At 44.2% G+C, this 19,433-nt stretch overlaps 1 protein-coding gene and 1 pseudogene across 1 annotated transcript in view; one reads left to right on the plus strand and one right to left on the minus strand.

Moving 5' to 3' along the window:
- The window catches only part of LOC140720912 (uncharacterized), a 129,100-nt gene that overhangs the window by 48,886 nt on the left and 60,781 nt on the right, over nt 1-19,433 (minus strand).
- On the plus strand, nt 680-18,946 carry LOC140720878 (uncharacterized; annotated as a pseudogene).

The raw sequence follows: 19,433 nt of genomic DNA on the forward strand, positions 1-19,433 counted from the left end.
AGTTATATTTATACATATATACACTTAACTCTGTCAACTTCCCTTTATTTTGTTAAGTTACTATATTATAAGTATATACTAATAAAGAGAGTGGTTTTAACATCAAAACCAGACTCCAGTGTGAACTTTGTTGCTGCTGGTTCGTTTCTAAAACGTTACAGTTCGTAACACAGTTTTATAAAACTAGTTAGACCACATCTGGAGTGTTTCATACAGCTCTGGTCGCCCCCATTCTCGGAAGGATGTCGGGGCTTTGGACAGGGCGCAGAAGAGGTTTACCAGGACACTGCCTGGATTAGAGGGCATGAGCTATAACGAGAGGCTGGACAAACTTGTGTTGATTTCTCCAGAGCGGCGCAGGCTGAGGTGAAACTGGATGGACGTTTATAAGATTACGAGAGGAATAGATAGAGTGGACAGACGATATATTTTTCCTGGGGGTTGAAATGTCTAATACATTTAAGGTGAGAGGAGATGTGAGCGGCAAGTTTGCTTCTTTCCACAGACTAATGAGTAGCTGGAGTCTCTGCCTGGGGGGGGGGGGGGGGGGGGCGGTGTCACCAATCCTGACACGTGATCCCGTTTGCCCCTCCCATTTAACCGCAGATGGGCAGCATCTGCGCGTCTGTTTTGGAGGCCCCGCCTCCCGATGATGTAACAATCTCTTCGCGCATGTTCACTGTCTCCGGGTGGACGGTGTTTTCCTCTCCGCTCAAAGCTGAAGTGGGTCGGCTGTGTGTTCGGGAAAGACTCGTCTCTTCCGTCGGGATCACTGTCTGTGGGCCGATAATATCACTTTCCCTCGGTGAGTATTGAGACCGATCCCGAGCGGGGAGATCCGATGTTGGCCGTGAGCCCCGAACTGAGGGCCAGGAATCCATTTGTTTCCAAACTATCTGGGCTCGTTAGAAATGTGTTGACTTCACTTAACCTGCATTGAACGATCCAAACCAGGAGCCCAGGCTGTCTGTTTCCGCAGAATTGAAATGGAAGTCCCGCCGACAGGTCACGTGAGGCTGTGTGCCGCAGATTCGCCCCGCCCTCCGCTTTGTGACGCCAGATCACGTGGTGTGATTTTGGCCGCTGAGTCTCATTAACGTCTCCGAACTCGCCTCGTTTCCTGAGGCTCCTCACATTTGTCCTGGAGCTTTATGGCTGTTGTGTCTTCTCTCGGACTGGGGTGGGTGAGAAAGGAGAACGTCCCAGGTTTGATTTCACTGCCTGCTTTACCGAGGGACTGGGAAGTCTCGGGGTAGAGAATGGTTTCTGTGATGTGCTGCTCTGTATCCGAAGGTCTGTGCCGTTCCTCACAGTCTCGGGCGGAGCAGTTACCGTGCAGAACGTGAAGTGTCCGGATGGGAAACTTTCTATGCTGTGTTGTTAAAAATTTGGTGAGGGTCAAAGTATATATGACAAAGTTCTTTTTGTTTCTTCTAACTTTGTCATTTTTGAATCTTTTATACAGTAGTATGTATCATTAATTCAGTAGCTGTGGTGTGTTCTGACGTCTCCGGACTGGCTTTTTCGAGTTTACAACAGTAGGAATAGACCCGTGAGTCTGGTGTTCAAACTGTGTTTGGAAATTCCCCCACCCCTCACTGTCACCAGTCTGTCATTCGGTGGAAATCAAGCAGAATCTCAAGTTGCTGGAGATCTGCACTAAAAACTGAAAACGTTTGAAGTTATTCTGACAAAACGTCATTAACCTGATATGTAAAGTTTGTTCCCCTCCCCGCAGCTGTTCCTTACCTGCTGACCGTTTCTGGTAATTCCAGCTTCTTTTTATTACATTCACCCTGGGCTGGTTTATATTTCCTGAAATGGACCTGATTTAACCTGGAAATGGAAATGACTCATTCTGTGATAGTACATCAGAAAAGGAAGCACAACTTTTCCCTGTCAATTATCCTGGTACCAGTTTGTCTGTTATTGCTGGAAATGTGTTCAGTGCAGTTGTTGCTAATGAGGTTCACATGAATAATCTCAGGAATGATCGGCTTTATGTATGAGGAGCATTTGATGGTTCTGGACCTGGAGTTTAAAGGGATGGTGGGGGTGGAGTTCAGGGGGACGGTGGGGGTGGTGGAGGGATGTATGGTTAAGTAAACCTACCGAATGCTGAAAAGCCTGGATACAGTGGACATGGAGAGGATGTTTCCATTAGACGGTGAGTCTGTGATCTGACAGCACGGTCTCAGAATAAAGATGCTTCCTGTTAAAATTCATTTGAGAAACATTTTTTGACAAAAGGTGTCTGAAGTGTAGAATTTGTTGCTGCAGAGTTTGGCTGAGGCTGCCATTTGGGTATATTTATGACGGAGATTAATATATTCAAGATTGCTAAGTAGCTACAGGGTTACAGGAGGAAGACAGGAATATGGTGTTGGAATAAAAATCAACCATGGTTGAGTGGTGGAGCAGATCAGATGGATCAAATCACCTAATTCTGTTCCTTATGTCTTACCGTGACTGAATGATGGCTCCTTCTGATCCCATATCGTCTTGTGTCATGTGAGGGACAATAACCGATTGTTCACTGAGATCATTACTGTATTGCCTTCAATGTTTAAGTTTCAGTGAGATTTGTTCAGAGTAACATTAAGCAGAAATGTTTGGTTCTCCTTTTTATCGTTAATGTGCTTCATTATCTCTCTGGTTAAAGTTAGACCTGCGATGAGAGATTTATTGGAAGAAAAACCCAACTGGAAGCAAACCACGACTGAAGACGAGGGAACAGCAACAAGTGAATCAGCCCGAGGATTGAGAGCATCAACTGGAGAGAACCCATCTGACTCGGAGATTCCAGTGATTCAGTCAAGAGAAAGTTTGGTGAGTCTCATTCACTCAAACACTGGTCCTTTAGACATTACATACCTGTACAAGCGAAGGTAGGAAACAGCTGGAGTGAGACTGAATGTGCCCAGAAGAACCAGTTATGCCTCTGCCAGACCCAGTTGCAATCAGTCCAGGTCTGATACTGTGCTTCCAGCAGCCCAGCCCTTTAAAACCACTCCCATTCTGTGGAAATCGAATCCAGAGAAAGTCTCTCAGAGACTGTATAAGTACAAACTCTTTATTCCAAGTACCCGGGGCTTACTCAGTTAGTCGCTCAAACAGGAACAGTCGATGACTGTTCCCACCGAATCCAGTAACTGACCAACAATTCCCGTTACACCGCAGATATATCCATCCAGATACTACCCACACAAGACAGGCTGGAGCCAAAGCTACTTACTACATGACAGCCCTAAAGACAAATTACAAAATATTCATAATGGCTTACACACACAGAACAGACTGAAGCTGTCCTATCTCTATGCATGAGTGCACAAGGAGATAAGCATCCTGAAACCCTAGCTACCCTCAAGAAGAAATATGGCTCAGCATGGCTTAGCACAGGCATGGGCAAACTACAGCCCGGGGGCCATATGCGGCCCGTTAAACTTTTTAATCTGGCCTGCAGAACTTGATGAAATTATATTAATAAACCTTCTTAACGTTTTTTCCCCCGCAATTCTGGCATTTTCACCACAACAAAACTAAATCCAGACTTTGATGCTCTGGCTAAAAAGGGAGACCAACAACACTGTTCCCACTGAAATTAAAAATAAGTTTCTTCGTTGTGTTATGTAAAAATGCATTTGAAAATATTTTTTTCAATAAGCCTTACATGTTACATGTCATTTCTGTTAAGTGATGGCCATGAGTAGTGCGCAGGTGCACGTACGTTCTCAAAATAAAAAAATGCGCTCCAGATCAAATAACGCGCTCCGCATACTGGCGCCCTGTCACTGTTCTGTCCTTGTGCTGGTCGTTGTTGAGTTTTGGCACAGGGGACAATTGAATAAGAAGGAGCAGGACAAGTAGACCTGCATCTCCTACCGTTTTTGAAATAAAGACAGTCAGGAGGAGAGTGATGATGATAATATCTTGAAGGATAACAGAATTTTCAGTGCTTTAAAATAATAACTGTTACTATTAAAAAAAAGCTGTATTTTTTCATTTAATTTTCAGTGTTTTAAAAGTCATTTCAATAAATAGCTAAATACCATGGGACTTCAAAGACAGATATTTTGTTGTAATGCATTTGTTCATTTTCAATTGAAATTAAAGCACATGTTTTCTACATATCCCATGATATTTTATTTTCTCTTATGAGGTGTATTACCAAAACACTCCGTCCATCTGCTCCTGGTCCGGCCCCCCTGTCAAATTTTAGAACCCTTTGTGGCCCACAAGTCAAAAAGTTTGCCCACCCCTGGCTTAGTACATTGGTTGATCATCAGCAGTTTCTTTCAGAAAAACAGGCTGCTATTTTTTTAATGAAGTGTTAACCCTTTTACCTTTTTTGATGTTAAAACCACTGTCTTTATTTGTATCTACTTATAATATAACAAATTAAGCAAAATAATCAAAAGTTAAAAGTGTTATGAGTACACATATGTGTAAATATAACTCCCAAACCACTGAGCTCAGGGAATACCAAGCTTAAAGTCTTGAGACGGTAAAGTATGAAAGTTCAGTTCATCCACGGAATCAATGACGAGAGAGAGATATTTGTAATCCAAGGTGAATGTCAAGAGAAGGCAATTACGTTGAATTCCACAAATTCCACAGTGGTAAAACAGGATAACAGTCGCTGTAGGTCTTATCCGTCGTTGTTCTAAATCCACATACGACACAGAGTGTCCTTTCTCACAAGTGGTTACCCAATAACACACATAGACATTACATACCTGTACAAAGGAAGGTAGGAAATAGTTGGAGTGAGACTGACTGTGCCCAGAAGTACCAGTTATGCCTCTGTCAGACCCATATGCAATCAGTCCAGGTCTGGTAATGTGCTTCCAGCAGGCCAGCCCTTTGAAACCACTCCCATTCCCTCACAGTGGTTACTCTTGCACCTTCTGAAGTAGCTTTTGGTCAGTTCTGAGTGGGGAGAGGGAAAGAGAGGGGAGTGTTTATACTGACTGTCTTTCAAAAAAAGTAATTGTTTGAACTTGCTGCAAACTCTCTACCCATACCCTGTACTTTCTCAACTAAATTATTGACATAGATGGCAAGTAGCAATGGGTGTAACCCCAGGTAACGTCACTAAGCATGGGACTCGAGTCCAAGAGACTCTCAGGGTCGGTGAGTGGCAGGTTCAGCTGTGCGACTCTGTGAGGTTGGGTCCTGGGATATCAGTTTTTGATCCAAGTAAAATTGGTGGAAATCAAGCAGAATTTCAAGTTGCTGGAGATCTGCACTAAAATCTGAAATGTTTGAAGTCATTCGGATGAAACGTTATTAACCTGAATTATAGATCCCAAAGCTGTTCCTTACCTGCTGAGTGTTTCTGGTAATTCCAGTTTCTTTTTATTACATTCACCTTGGACTGATTTGTGTTTCCTGAAATGGACCTGATTTAACCTGGAAATGGAAATGACTCGTCCTGTGATAGTACATCAGTAAAGAAAGCACAACTTTTCCCTGTCAATTATCTGGTACCATTTTGTCTGTTATTGCTGGAAATGTGTTCAGTACAGTTGTTGCTAATGAAGTTTACATGAATAATCTCAGGAATGATCGGTTTTATGTTTGAGGAGCATTTGATGGTTCTGGACCTGTGCTCAATGGAGTTCAGAGGGACGGTGGGGGTGGTGGAGGGATGTATGGTTAAGTAAGCCTACCGAATGCTCAAAAGCCTGGATACAGTGGAAAGGGAGGGGATGTTTCCATTAGACGGAGAGTCTGTGATCTGACCGCACAGTCTCAGAGTAAAGATACTTCTCTTTAAAACTGAGATGAGAAAAATTTTTTGGCTAAAAGATGTCTGATCTGTGGAATTTGTTGCCGCAGAAGTTGGTTGAGGCTGCCATTTGGGTATATTTATGACAGAGATTAACATATTCCAGATTGCTAAGTAGCTGCAGGGTTACAGGAGGAAGACAGGAATATGGTGTTGGAACAAAAATCAGCCATGGTTGAATGGTGGGGCAGACCAGATGGATCGAATCATCTAATTCTGTTCCTGTGTCTTGTTTCATACCATGACTGAATGATGGCTCCTTCTTATCCCATATTGTTTTGTGACATGTGAGGGACAATAAAAGATTGTTCACAGAGATCATTAAATCTGCTTTCAATGTTTAACTGTCAGTGAGTTTTGTTCAGAGTAACATTAAGCAGAAATGTTTGGTTCTCCTTTTTATTGTTAATGTGCTTCATTATCTCTCTGGTTAAAGTTAGACCTGTGGTGAGAGATTTATTGGAAGAAAAACCGCAACTGGAAGCAAACCACAACTGAAAACGTGGGAACAGCAACAAGTGAACCAGCCCGAGGACTGAGAGCATCAACTGGAGAGAACCCATCTGACTCAGGGTTTCCATTGATTCAGTCAGGAGAAAGTTTGGTGAGTCTCATTTTCTCAAACACTGGTCCTTTAGACATTACATACCTGTACAAAGGAAGCTAGGAAATGGTTGGGAGTGAGACTGAATGTGCCCAGAAGAACCAGTTGTAAGGAAGCCCTCCCAATGTTCCCTTTAAACTTTTCGCCCTGCACCCTTAACCCAAATACTCTGGGGTTTTTTCTCCCCTAGCCTCAGTGGATAAAGCCTGCTTGCATTCACTCTATCTGTACCCATCATAATGTTATATACCTCTATCAAGTCTCCACTCATTCTTCTACGCTCCAAGGAATAAAGTCCTAACCTATTCAACCTTTCTCTATAACTCAGTTTCTCAAGTCCCAGCAACATCCTTGTAAACCTTCTCTGCACTCTTTCAACCTTATTAATATCCTTCCTGTAATTCGGTGACTAAAACTGCACACAGTACTCCAAATTCGGCCTCACCAATGCCTTATACAATCTCACCATAACATTCCAAGTCTTATACTCAATACTTTGATTCATAAAGGCAATGTACTAAAAGCTCTCTTTGCCACCCTATCTACCTGTGACACCACTTTTAGGGAATTTGGAATCAGTATTCCTAGATCCTTCTGTTCTAGTGCACTCCTCAGTGCCCTACCATTTACCCTGTATGTTCTACCTTGTTTTTTCCTTCCAAAGTGAAATACCTCACACATGTCTGTATTAAACTGCATCTGCCATTTTTCAGCCCATTTTCTAGCTGGTCCAGATCCCTCTGCAAGCGTTGAAAACCTTCTTCACTGTCCACTACTCCTCCAATCCTTGTATCATCAGCAAATTTGCTGATCCAATTTACCAAATTATCATCAGATCATTGATATAGATAGTAAATAACAATGGACCCAGCACTGATCCCTGTGGCACACCACTAGTCACAGGCCTCCACTCAGAGAAGCAATCTTCCACTACCACTCTCTGTCTTCTTCCATTGAGCCAATGTCTAATCAAATTTACTACCTTACCATGTACCTGAATCTTCCTAAGTAACCTCCGGTGCGGGACTTTGTCAAAGACCTTACTGAAGTCCATACAGACAACATCCACTGTCTCGCTTTCATCCACTTTCCTTGTAACCTCCTCGAAAACCTCTAATAGATTTGTTGAACATGACCTACCACACACAAAGCCATGTTGACTTGCCCTAATAGGTCCCTGTCTATCTAAATGCTTGTAGATCCTATCTCTTGGTACTCCTTCCAATAATTTACCCACTACCAACGTCAAACTTACCGGCCTATAATTTCCTGGATTACTTTTAGAGCCTTTTTTATACAACAGAACAACATCAGCTATCCTCAAATCCTCTGGCACCTCACCCGTAGGTAACGACATTTTAAATATATCTGCCAGGGCCCCTGCAATTTCAACACTAGTCTCCTTCAAAGTCCGAGGGAACACCCTGTCAGGCCCTGGAGATTTATCTCCTCTGACTTGCCTCAAGATAGTAAGCTCCTCCTCCTCTTCTATCTGAAAAGGTTCCATGACCTCACGAATTGTTTGCCTTATTTCCATTAACTCCATACCAGTTTCCTTAGTAAATACAGGCGCAAAAAAAACCCCATTTAAGATCTCCCCCATTTCTTTTGGTTCCATAAATAGCCGACCACTCTGATCTTCAATAGGACCAATTTATCCCATATCTGTAGAAGCTCTTAGGATTATCCTTCACCCCGACTGCCAAAGCAACCTCATATCTTCTTTTAGCCCTCCTGATTTCTTAAATATTTGTTTGCACTTTTTATACTCCTCAAGTACCTTATTTGCTCCCTGTTTCTTACACATGTCATACATCTCTCTCTTCTTTATCAGAGTTCCAATATCCCTCGAGAACCAAGGTTCCTTATTCTTATTCACTTTGCCTTTAATCCTGAGACTTTGTTCCCAGCGTGTCCTCGTGGGCCATCCAGAAATGATTTCAGCTGGTGACAACCCTGTTTTCCCCTGTGGGGTAACCCTCATGTGGAATCGGGCTAATGGTCGGACCTTCAAGCAAGTGAGTCCAGTCTCCGCTGTTAGTCTGGCCAGTTTACTCTTCAGAGTGACATTGGCTCTTTCCACTCTGCCAGTGGCCCGTGGGTGGTGTACACAGTGGAATTGTTGCTGGATAGCTAGTTCATTACGTACCCCTTCGTTTACTTTCACCACAAAGTGTGGGCCATTGTCAGAGCTCAGCATCTCTGTCAGGCCGTACTTGGGAATTATATCCCGTAATAATACATTCACAACAGTCAGCAGGATTGATGGTAGATGGAATTGCTTCAATCCATCTACTAAGCATATCTATAATAACTAAGCAGTATCTATAGCAATCTACTCTAGGCAATTCAATAAAATCAACTTGTAGACACGAGAAAGGTCCAACTGTCAAGGGAGTCGTACCCGGTGTGCAGGGCCCAGGTGTGTACAATTATGTACATAATCAAACAATATTGGTAAAAACTGTGTAGGAACACAAACCTGTCCCGCTGGGGTGATCCAAAAACCTGGGTCGGGGTCTTTCTGGCACTTCATCAGAAGCCCTGTTTGCGCTCCTCCTCGGAGACGTCCCCCTGAAAAGTACGCACCTCCCGCATGTCTGGCAAACCCGTTCTGCTTAAGTCACAGAAGGTTGTTTGACAGGAACCCGAGGGGACTACAACTACTGAGGATTTTGCCACAGTTTTCGCTGTCCAATCTGCTGAAGCATTGCCTTTAGTGACCAGGTTAGACGTGCGGGTGTGGGCTGCACATTTATTAATAGCCAAAACTCGAGGTAGCTGTAGAGCGGTGAGTAAGTTGTTTACAAAGGTGGCATTACTAATGGGGTGGCCAGAGGAAGTCAGGAATCCCCATGTTCCCAGAGAGCCCCGTAGTCATGTACAATTCCAAATGCATAGCAGGAGTCTGTGTAAATGTTCCCACTTCTGTCTGTTGCTGGGATACAGGCACGAGTCAAACAGCTCAGCCTTCTGGGTGGAAAAAGCTGCTTCTAAAGAGGCTTGCTCAATTAATTCACTGTCCATCACTATCGTATAGTCAGAATATTGCTTTCCTGCTCGATCCAGAAAAGAGCTTCCATCCTCATAAAACGGTGTCTTGGGCTAGAGGGGGTAATACGGAATGGATGGGAGAGTCTGTCCTTCTTTCACGGTGATCTGGACAGGAGGCAGTTGGTGCGACCGACTTCATGGTCTGCAGTTGCTCAGAGATTGGGTACAACGCCTTGCGTTTGTTCAATATTAAAAAAGAGTTTTACTAGATAATAGAAAATAGACAGTAGGTGCAGGAGTAGGCCATTTGGCCCTTCTAGCCAGCACCACCATTCACTGTGATCATGGCTGATCATACACAATCAGTATCCCGTTCCTGCCCTCTCCCCATACCCCTTGACCTCGCTATCTATAAGAGCTCTATCTAACTCTCTCTTGAATGCATCCAGAGACTTGGCCTTCACAGCCTTCTGGGGCAGAGCATTCCACATATCCACCACACTCTGGGTGAAAAAGTTTTTCCGCATCTCAGTTCTAAATGGCCTACCCCTTATTCTTAAACTGTGGCCTCTAGTTCTGGACTCACCCATCAGCGGTAACATGCTTCCGGCCTCCAGCGTGTCTAATCCCTTAATAATCATATATGTTTCAATCAGATTCCCTCTCATCCTTCTAAATTCCAGTGTATACAAGCCCAGTCGCTCCAATCCTTCAAAATATGACAGTCCCACCATTCTGGGAATTAACCTTGTGAACATATGGTGCACTCCCTCAATAACAAAAATGTCCTTCCTCAAATTTGGAGACCAAAAACTGCACACAATACTCCAGGTGGGATCTCACCAGGGCCCTGTACAGCTGCAGAAGGACCTCTTTACTATTTTCAATTCCTCTTGTTATAAAGGCCAGCATGACATTAGCTTTCTTCACTGCCTGTTGTACCTGCATGCTTGCTTTCATTGACTGATGTACAAGAACACCTAGATCTCGTTGTACTTCCCTTTTTCCTAACTTGACTCCATTTAGATAATTGTGTTCCTGTTCTTGCCACCAAAGTGGATAACCTCAGATTTATCCACATTAAACTGCATCTGCCATACATTTGCCCACTCACCCAACCTGTCCAAGTTACCCTGCATTCTCATAACATCCTCCTGACATTTCACACTGCCACCCAGCTTTGTGTCATCAGCAAATTTGCTAGTTACTGTTAATGCCTTCATCTAAATCATTAATGTAAATTTTAAACAGCTGCGGTCCTAGCACCGAAACTTGTGGTACCCCACTGGTCACAGCCAGTGTCCCGTCCCGTCTTCACTTCCAATTCCTTCCAGTATCGGGGTTAGCCCACAAGAAATCTTGCCAGTCTCCTTGGTGCTGGAGGCTTGTTTTGTCAGGGTGTAGGCAGGGAACCCAGGGCAAATCCTGATGCTGGTATGAGGAACCACCAGTCCTGTCTGTCACAAAAGGAAATCCAGAACTTGAGACAGTAATGAACTGCCCTATCTTCCTTTAACCTGTCCAATCACCGTGAATGGGAACTTCTGTCCCTCGAGGGGTGCATAATATTGGCTTTCCTCAGTGATGCACCCCGTAGGGTCAAAGCACAGAGTCACATGAGAGTCGGCCACTGGCAGAAGGGGTTCAAACGCAGTGGAGTCCAGATTAAGTGCCCACCACTGGGGGCTTCAGAAACTAGGGAAGCTGTCAGTTGTTTGCCAGTTGCAGGGTGATAGAGAATCTGTGCAGAGAATCTCAACTTCCAATGGACAGAGCAAGTCTCTCCCTGCTAGATTACACCCCCGACTGGTGGTGACTGTAAATGAAACCTCACACTGGTTCCCCCTGGAATTCCACCTGCAGTGGCTGGGTACATGAATACGTACGTTCCGTGTCTTCGAACCCAGACAGAGTGATTGTAGTGTCTGAAATCTGGAATCCCTTTTCCGATCCTATTTCCTGATCGAGAGTGGTTGTGATTGCCCCCACATCAGTCATAAACAGAAATGAAATTTCAGCAACTTGCAATATTACATTGGGCTCTTCTTCAGGGGTGGATTCACAGTAGGAAGCATCCTTGCTTGTCAATTTCTAAACGTGTTGTTGTCCCCACCTGTCCGTTGGTAGGTTTTTGTTCCCATTTCTGATCCCCAGATGTAGCCCACTCACATCCTCCTTTCCACTGAACATAGTCACCTTTAATATTAGTTCCCTTCAGGGTTGATCGGGATTCGAAAGTCGGGTCGCAATGATATGTCAAAGCTCATCACATTCGATTTCGGTCATTGTCAGGCCAATCCATACTATTTTTAATCGTTTTGGCTATCTTAATTGGTAAGCATTGGAGCAGTAGGGCATTAAACTGGGGGGACAGATTCCCATCATTAAAGGCTTGGTCTCCTGCGAAAGTGCTGTAGTAGGCCACAAATCACTCCCAATAGTCTGGTCCTGATTCCCCAGGGTTAGGTTTGCATTCAAGTACTTTAGTGATGTTCACAGGTTGCTAGAGAGCCCTTCCCAAGGCTTGAATAATCTGGCTTGTCTGTTCATTCTCATTATGTTTTCCCACCTGTAACTCCTGATAGCTTTGGTATCTCAAATCTGCCTTCCATTTCCACCCCTCATCATGCAGCAGAGACCAAATAAATCTTGTGGAGTCGCAGTAAATATTTTTGTACTGCGGACACACTGAGCAAACTATGCTGGTTTTTCTTTTCTATCTGGGGCCTGATTCATGATCATTATCATTTCTTGAGGCTTCCAGGGAGCATACACAGGAATCACTGAGGGCTGTTGCTCCTCCTGCTCGTGGATTGGGCAGCATTCGGGTGGGTAATTGTCTTTGTGGAGCCATTAACTCTGTGGTTTTATTGGATTCTTCCCTCCCTGTCTCGGAATAATCCTCGGTATACCCATTCAGGATCGTAGAGTAAAGAGAACCTCCCTTCCCTGTCCCGATGTGTTACCCAAGCAGCCACCATTGGGGTTTGGGGGCACTGGGTGCACTTGGCCCCCGGTAAGGTAAGAGAGGTACGGGTGGTGCCCACTCCTCATCATGGTCACTGTCCTCAAACAGGGTTGGTATGGCAGACATGGGTTTGGGATCCCTTGTTTCCCTATCAGTATGTAACAAAACCCAATTTCCTTAGGGATCAATAAAGTATATCTGTCTGTCTGACGTTCCTGCCCTTCTCTCCTATCTAGGCTGGCCTTGGTTTGCTTACTTTGTTTTTCCTGCTCTCGTTTTCGGCATCCATCCACCCATTCACACTTCGCTTTTAGCGTCTCCCAACCTTTGCAGTACATACCTCTATCCGATTGTCACATGCATTCTTACTCCAACTTGCTAATAATATACTGTTCCACTGCACATCTGCTTTTCCTTCCATTCCCTTTACCACAACTTCCACTTCATTCCACAGTTCATTTTCCATATCAAATTTACTGCTTATTCTCATGAGGTAATATCCCAGGTTCACCCCAGTGGCCACATATTGTTCCCCGATTTCTTATTCAGCGCTGCACTCAACATTTGAAAATCTTTTTCCTTGTCTGGAAAACTCTCAATCGACTGCAATTGACCCATGTTCTCTTTGTCATTAACTCGGCACAAAGCCTCCTGCTCAATTATCGATCAGGTAATTTTACCCGGCTGGCACCTCCTGCGCAATTGATTAATTTACATGGCACGTCTGCCTCCTGCCCACAAGCTAAGCAATCAGCCTTGGGCGAGGGACTGTACCTCCAAAGGAACTAACGGACAGCGACAAAAGTTAAAATACCTATTGGGCACCTGGTCAGTCTCTGCAGTCCCCAGAGTGGTCCAGCCAGTTGCTCAGCCCGTCTGCTTGGCACTCCCTGTATTGGGGTCCTGTTCATGATGACAAATGTTGAAAGTTGAATCCAAATAAAACTCAGGAGCCCAGTTTCTTATCATCACCACAGTTTATTGTGCATTCTCCTGCAGGAGTTTGAGACCCAGTTGTCAAAGGGAAGGCACGTAAGCACTGCCACCTTCTGACAAGTGGACTGACTTGTTATGGACACAGTTTCCAGCCGTATACTTGTACATAGCAAGCCCATACATTACTCTTGCAAGATGTTATTTGAACTGGTACACCCAACAAGTCTGTTGGTGCAAAACTTAATTACTTAGAATTCAGAGTTTGCTAAATCAAGGTTTTAATTACAGATGGATGTACTGTCCAGTCCTTGTCAGTTATTCCCTTTGCAAGGCCCTGGCTTAATTACAAACAGAAGTTCATTCCTGTCCTATCAGTGAGTCCTCCTCCATTTACTCAAACAAGAGTACAATCGTTATCAGCTAATGAGGGTATAATGTATAATGTTATCAGCTAATGAGAGTACAATGTACAATGTTATCAGTTCTCACTGTGTCTCTCTGCAAGCTGCAGAGAACTGGTATTGAGCCTGTCTTAGCTAAATGCTGAAGACTGAGTTCACTTCAGTTCAAAATTTCTATTCAGTCTCAATTATTCTTTTAGCCAGAGGTTACATAGGTTCAAAATGATTTTTTTATATATCCTCAATTCCTCAGGTGGCTTCAGAGGAAATATTTATGTCCAATATAGAAACTGCTGTTACCTGTGTGTATTGTGGCGATGCAAAAGTTGCTGGAGAATTTGCAAGTGGGAAGAAGTGGAGTGATATTTGCAAATCTGACTTTTTAAAGCATAGTTTAGCAAGCAAACCACATATGGACAATGTACAAAAGCTTTGGTGAAAAAATCCTTCATTACCCGTTACAGGCCTGCTACATAGGTAGTGTGAGCGTGCAGATGAACTCAATCAAGTATAATGTGTAATGTCCTTGTTTATGTTAAGAGCCTTTTTTAGGTGTATAAAATGATGAGGGGTATTGATAGCCAGAGGATATTTTCCCAGAGCTGAAATGGCTAACGCGAGGGAGCAGAGTTTTAAGATGCTTGGAAATAGATGCTGAGGGGATGTCAGGGTAAGTTTTTTTTTTACACAGAGAGTGGTGGGTGCATGGAATGCACTGCTGGCTTTTTCGGTGAGAGTATTTCAGTTACTGTGGGGCCAGGCACCCATGCATCTCAGTGGGAACAGGGAATAATACCAATGGAGAGAGTCAAACTGAGCCAGGTCACAGATTGGAGATGGCAGAAATGCCCCATTCTTATAGACACAGGAAGGATACCCCAGAGTTTAGTGGTCATTCCAGATACCAGCACTGTGCCCAGTTAGAAGATGATTTCTCTCTCCAACTTTGGTTGAACTTCACTGTAAGAGTGTGTTGCCAGATCATACCTGGACAACTCAAGTAATCTCATCTGAAATGTTGTCCTACACCCATTGATGGATTTTGTAAATCTTTTTACAGGTTAAAAATGACAAAGAATTAATCTATGGGAATCTCGAACACCACACACCAGTTTTGCTGTCTCTATCCAGATATTTAAGAAGTGGAGCAAAGGATTTCCTTGATCATCCTTCCTGCTCAGACTGTGGGGAGGGACTCACTCTATCATCTGACCGACTGGCACGCCTGCCATTTTAAACAAGGGGGAAAATCCATTCATCTGCTCAGACAGTCTGAATGAATTCAGTTGGAAATTTCAACTGAAGGGACATCACCAAGTTGACACTGGGACAAGACCATTCACCTGTTCTGTGAGTGAGAAGGGATTCAGTCCGTCTTCCCACCTGTGGACACACCAGTATATCACACTGGGCAGAGGCTGGTCATCTGCTGAATTTGTGGGGAAGGATTCACTCGGTCATCTGACCTAATGGCTCACCAGCGAGTTCACACCGGGGAGCGGCCATTCACCTGCTCAGACTGTGGGAAGGGATTCACTCGGTCATACGACCTACTGGGACATAAGTTAGTTCACACTGGGGAGAGGCCGTTCCTCTGCTCATTCTGTGGGAAGGGATTCATTTCATCATCTAACCTGAAGGTACATCAGCGAGTTCACACTGGTGAGAAGCCATACACCTGCTTAGACTGTGGGAAGAGATTCACTTGCTCATCGAAACTGAAGGTACATCAGCGCGTTCACACTGGGGAGCGGCCATTCACCTGCTCAGACTGTGGGAAGGGATTCACTCAGTCAGATCAGCTGAAGGTACATCAGAGAGTTCACACTGGATAGAGGCCATTCACCTGCTCAGACTGTGGGAAGGGCTTCACTCGGTCAATCGACCTCCTGGGACACAAGTCAGTTCACACCCAGGAGAGGCCGTTCGTCTGCACAGACTGTGGGAAGGGATTCACTCAGTCATCTCGACTACAGAGACACCAGCGAGTTCACACTGGGGAGAAGCCATTCACCTGCTCAGAATGCGGGAAGGGATTCAGTCGATCATGTCAACTACAGACACACCGGCGAGTTCACACTGGCGAGAGGCCATTCATCTGCTCGGAATGTGCAAAGGGATTCAGTCAGGCATCTCACCTACTGAGACACCAGCGAGTTCACACTGGGGAGAGGCCATTCACCTGCTCAGACTGTGGGAAGGGATTCACTTGCTCATCCCAACTGAAGGGACATCAGCGAGTTCACACTGGAGAGAACCCGTTCACCTGCTCAGACTGCGGGAAGGGATTCACTTGCTTATCCCAACTGAAGGTACATCAGCGAGTTCACACTGGAGAGAGGCCATTCACCTGCTCAGACTGTGGAAAAGGATTCACTCGGTCATCCCATCTGAAGGCACATCAGCGAATTCACATTCGGGAGAGGCCGTTCACCTGCTCAGACTGTGGGAAGGGATTCGCTCAGTCACACGAATTACTAGTACACAAGTCAGTTCACACTGGGGAGTGGCCATTCACCTGCTCAGACTGTGGGAAGGGATTCACTCTGTCACACGCACTACTGGTACACCAGTCAGTTCACACTGGGGAGTGGCCATTCAACTGCTCAGTCTGTGGGAAGGGATTCACTTGCTCATCCCAAATGAAGGTACATCAGCGAATTCACACTCGGAAGAGGCCGTTCACCTGCTCAGTCTGTGGGAAGGGATTCACATGTTCATCCCAATTGAAGGTACATCAGCGAATTCACACTGGGGAGAAGCCGTTTACCTGCTCAGACTGTGGGAAGGGATTCACTTGTTCATCCCAACTGAAGGTACATCAGCGAATTCACACTGGGGAGAAGCCGTTTACCTGCTCAGACTGTGGGAAGGGATTCACTTGTTCATCCCAACTGAAGGTACATCAGCGAATTCACACTGGGGAGAAGCCGTTTACCTGCTCAGACTGTGGGAAAGGATTCACTCAGTCATTTCAACTACAGAGACACCAGCGAGTTCACACTGAGTAGAGGCCGATCAACTGGTCAGACTTTGGGAAAAGTTTCTCTCAGCCAAATCAACCAAATTGTGCATCATTGAGTTCACACTGGGAAGAGGCCGTTCACCTGCTGTGAATGTGGGAAGGGATTCATTCACTTATCTATCCTTATGACACACTACCTGGTTCACAATGGGGAGAGGTGAATCAGCTGCTGTGAATGTGGAAAGGGACTCACTCAGTCATCTAACTGATGTAACCCTCGCTTTGGCTAGCAGCTTAATATAAGGGGGTGATAGCCACCCAGCCCAGCCAAACATAAGAAATCTCGTTTGGGTGGATGCTGTGTGGTGTGTCCCCTGAAATAACACAATATGTGACTTAGTGATTGCTCTTTATAATTCATTCTTTGACTATAGGGTTAGTAAAGAAAACAAAAAAAAAGAAAAAGGGCCCACTCTCTCCATTCATGTCTCCTCATCTCTCCCCAGCAAAAAAACACAATAATCTCTCTTCCAGACTCACAAGAAAAAAACCCATTTCTGCCATCGGAAAGCCTCTCATTCCAAAACCCTGTTATCTCTAGTCGTAACCTAAACATTGCTGCTAATGAGAAACCATTACATCACCAGTGAAACCTTACAGCGTGTTACACTTGTGACAGACTACCGGGTTCACACTGGGGAGAAAGTTTCAATAAGCTTCATGCTGGATATTTGTCCATCACTGTTGCTGAATGCAATTTCGAGAGTGACTGTCGGTGCTGAACTCTGCAATTATTGCTGCTGCTCACCACACCCAGTTCTGCACCCTGGTCACTGGGCATGGGAGGAGTTTCTTCTGCTGCACATTCACCTTTAATGGGACAGGAGTTTAATATTCTGCATCTGAGACAAATAAATCAGTTCCATTTTAAACCCTGTCCTTGGTCCTTGGTGAATTTACATCACACCTATTGTACAGTAGAGAGTAAACTCAGACCGGCTGGACCCTGCTAGTGATTCTGTTCCAGGATAGTCCTTTTAAATCTTCCCCTGTTCTTCACCTCTTCTTCTCTCTGTAGTGGGTTCCAAACAGTCACCACTCTGTGGGTGAAGTGGTTTCCCTTGAATTCTCTGCAGACTGAAGAAGTTAAGCTGACTGCAGTTCTGTCAGAGATGTTCTTTACCCCTGAAATCTCTGGGCTGAGGAAGAATTAATTTTGGAGTTACCCTCCTTACTCATTTCCACATTGTGGGTCATTTTCTCTGCTTCTAAAGGGTTGTTGAAAACACCACTGTCCTCTAAAGACTGAAAGCAGAATGGGAAACCATTAGATGGATGTTCAATGGAGCAGGGTTAGAAACCAGAGGCGGGTCTGGACAGGGCAGAGTTTGGGGATCTGGACGATGGTCGGGGTAAGAACTTATTATGAGAAGGGAATCAGCAGCGGGGCGTGGCAACAAATGACAGAGTAGCAACATTTGGAAGCTGATTGATAGAGAAAATCTTTTGGTGGTTTGACTGATGACACGAACTATACCCGTGTGACATCTGTGTGTTGGGAATGGTTTCATCTATTGAGGGTGTTATTCCCGCTTGTTTATCCTGTAATATTATATCTGGATAGTGATTATGGATTGTCCTATCTGTAACAATGTATTGATTGTCATATAATTGATAGGATTCTGACTCTAAACCTGGATCAGGCTTGAACTTACGGTGCCTGTATGAAGTGATGGAGGGCAATCATGAGTCAGTATTTAAAGCAAGAATTTGGTGAATGATATTGTATCTTTATAAGTAATCAGATTGAGCTAAATTCCTGCTGGATCCTGGAATGTGTTGGATTGTGTCTGGTTTATCTTGGCCTTTTCTGCACTTACTGCCTTAAATACAAACAATATTGTATGTATTTTTGATATTTTTTCCCCTTTTGTTAACCAGCTTGTCCTGTATTCCTGCAAGGAACCCCTCTGTTTCTGGGAAGAGGAGTCCAACTCTCAGTCAGGTGCTCGATGCTTCCTTGTCAACATCTCATCTGCTCAGATTGTTGCGATGCCATACTCATTCCACTTCTCAATGTTTTCTTCCAGAGTGATGATTTATTTTTCTGAGTTGGCCTCTCATTTAATTTTTCTGATCTGTATTCCATATCACAACTGTATATACACACATGGAGTGCTGAATCCAGTTCATTTTTCTTGAAAATATAGAAGTTTTATCTGACTGTTGTGTGATCTTTCCTCATGTGTTATTTCTCTTCCTCCTGTCCAAGGTAGTGTTAATCTAAGTGGGTTTCAGTGTAAATACTCTTTTCTAAAGCTTTCTAAAATTCTTATTTACCATTGTAAATTTTACTGATTGAAATGGGACCAATATATTTTTCTTATTAATAAGTCAATGCCGGTATTGAAGAAAGTGTTTATTGCCCTTGTTGTATTTGTAAACTAGTGAGCTCTGTTTGACAGAACTTTTTAAGCCGTGAACTAATTTTTTTCAAAGGTTTTCCCTATTTCGCACCACTTTCCATTTCTTTGCTTGTTGATATTCCAGATACGTGGGTATCAAGAGTCCCGGTGAAGGGTCTTGGCCCGAAATGTTGATTCCCATCCATAGATGCTGCCTGACATGCTGAGCTCCTCCAGCACTCTGTGTGTAGTTCTCTAGATTTCTAGCATCTGCAGGTCCTCTTGTTTCTCAGATACTTAATAACGAGCCGGTAGTAGGGTTGTGTAGCTCCTTTGGTAAAATATTAACTAAACTCATTATAAAGATGT

The sequence above is a fragment of the Hemitrygon akajei genome, unplaced genomic scaffold (assembly GCF_048418815.1).
Source record: "Hemitrygon akajei unplaced genomic scaffold, sHemAka1.3 Scf000048, whole genome shotgun sequence".
Classification (NCBI taxonomy): Eukaryota; Metazoa; Chordata; class Chondrichthyes; order Myliobatiformes; family Dasyatidae; genus Hemitrygon; species Hemitrygon akajei.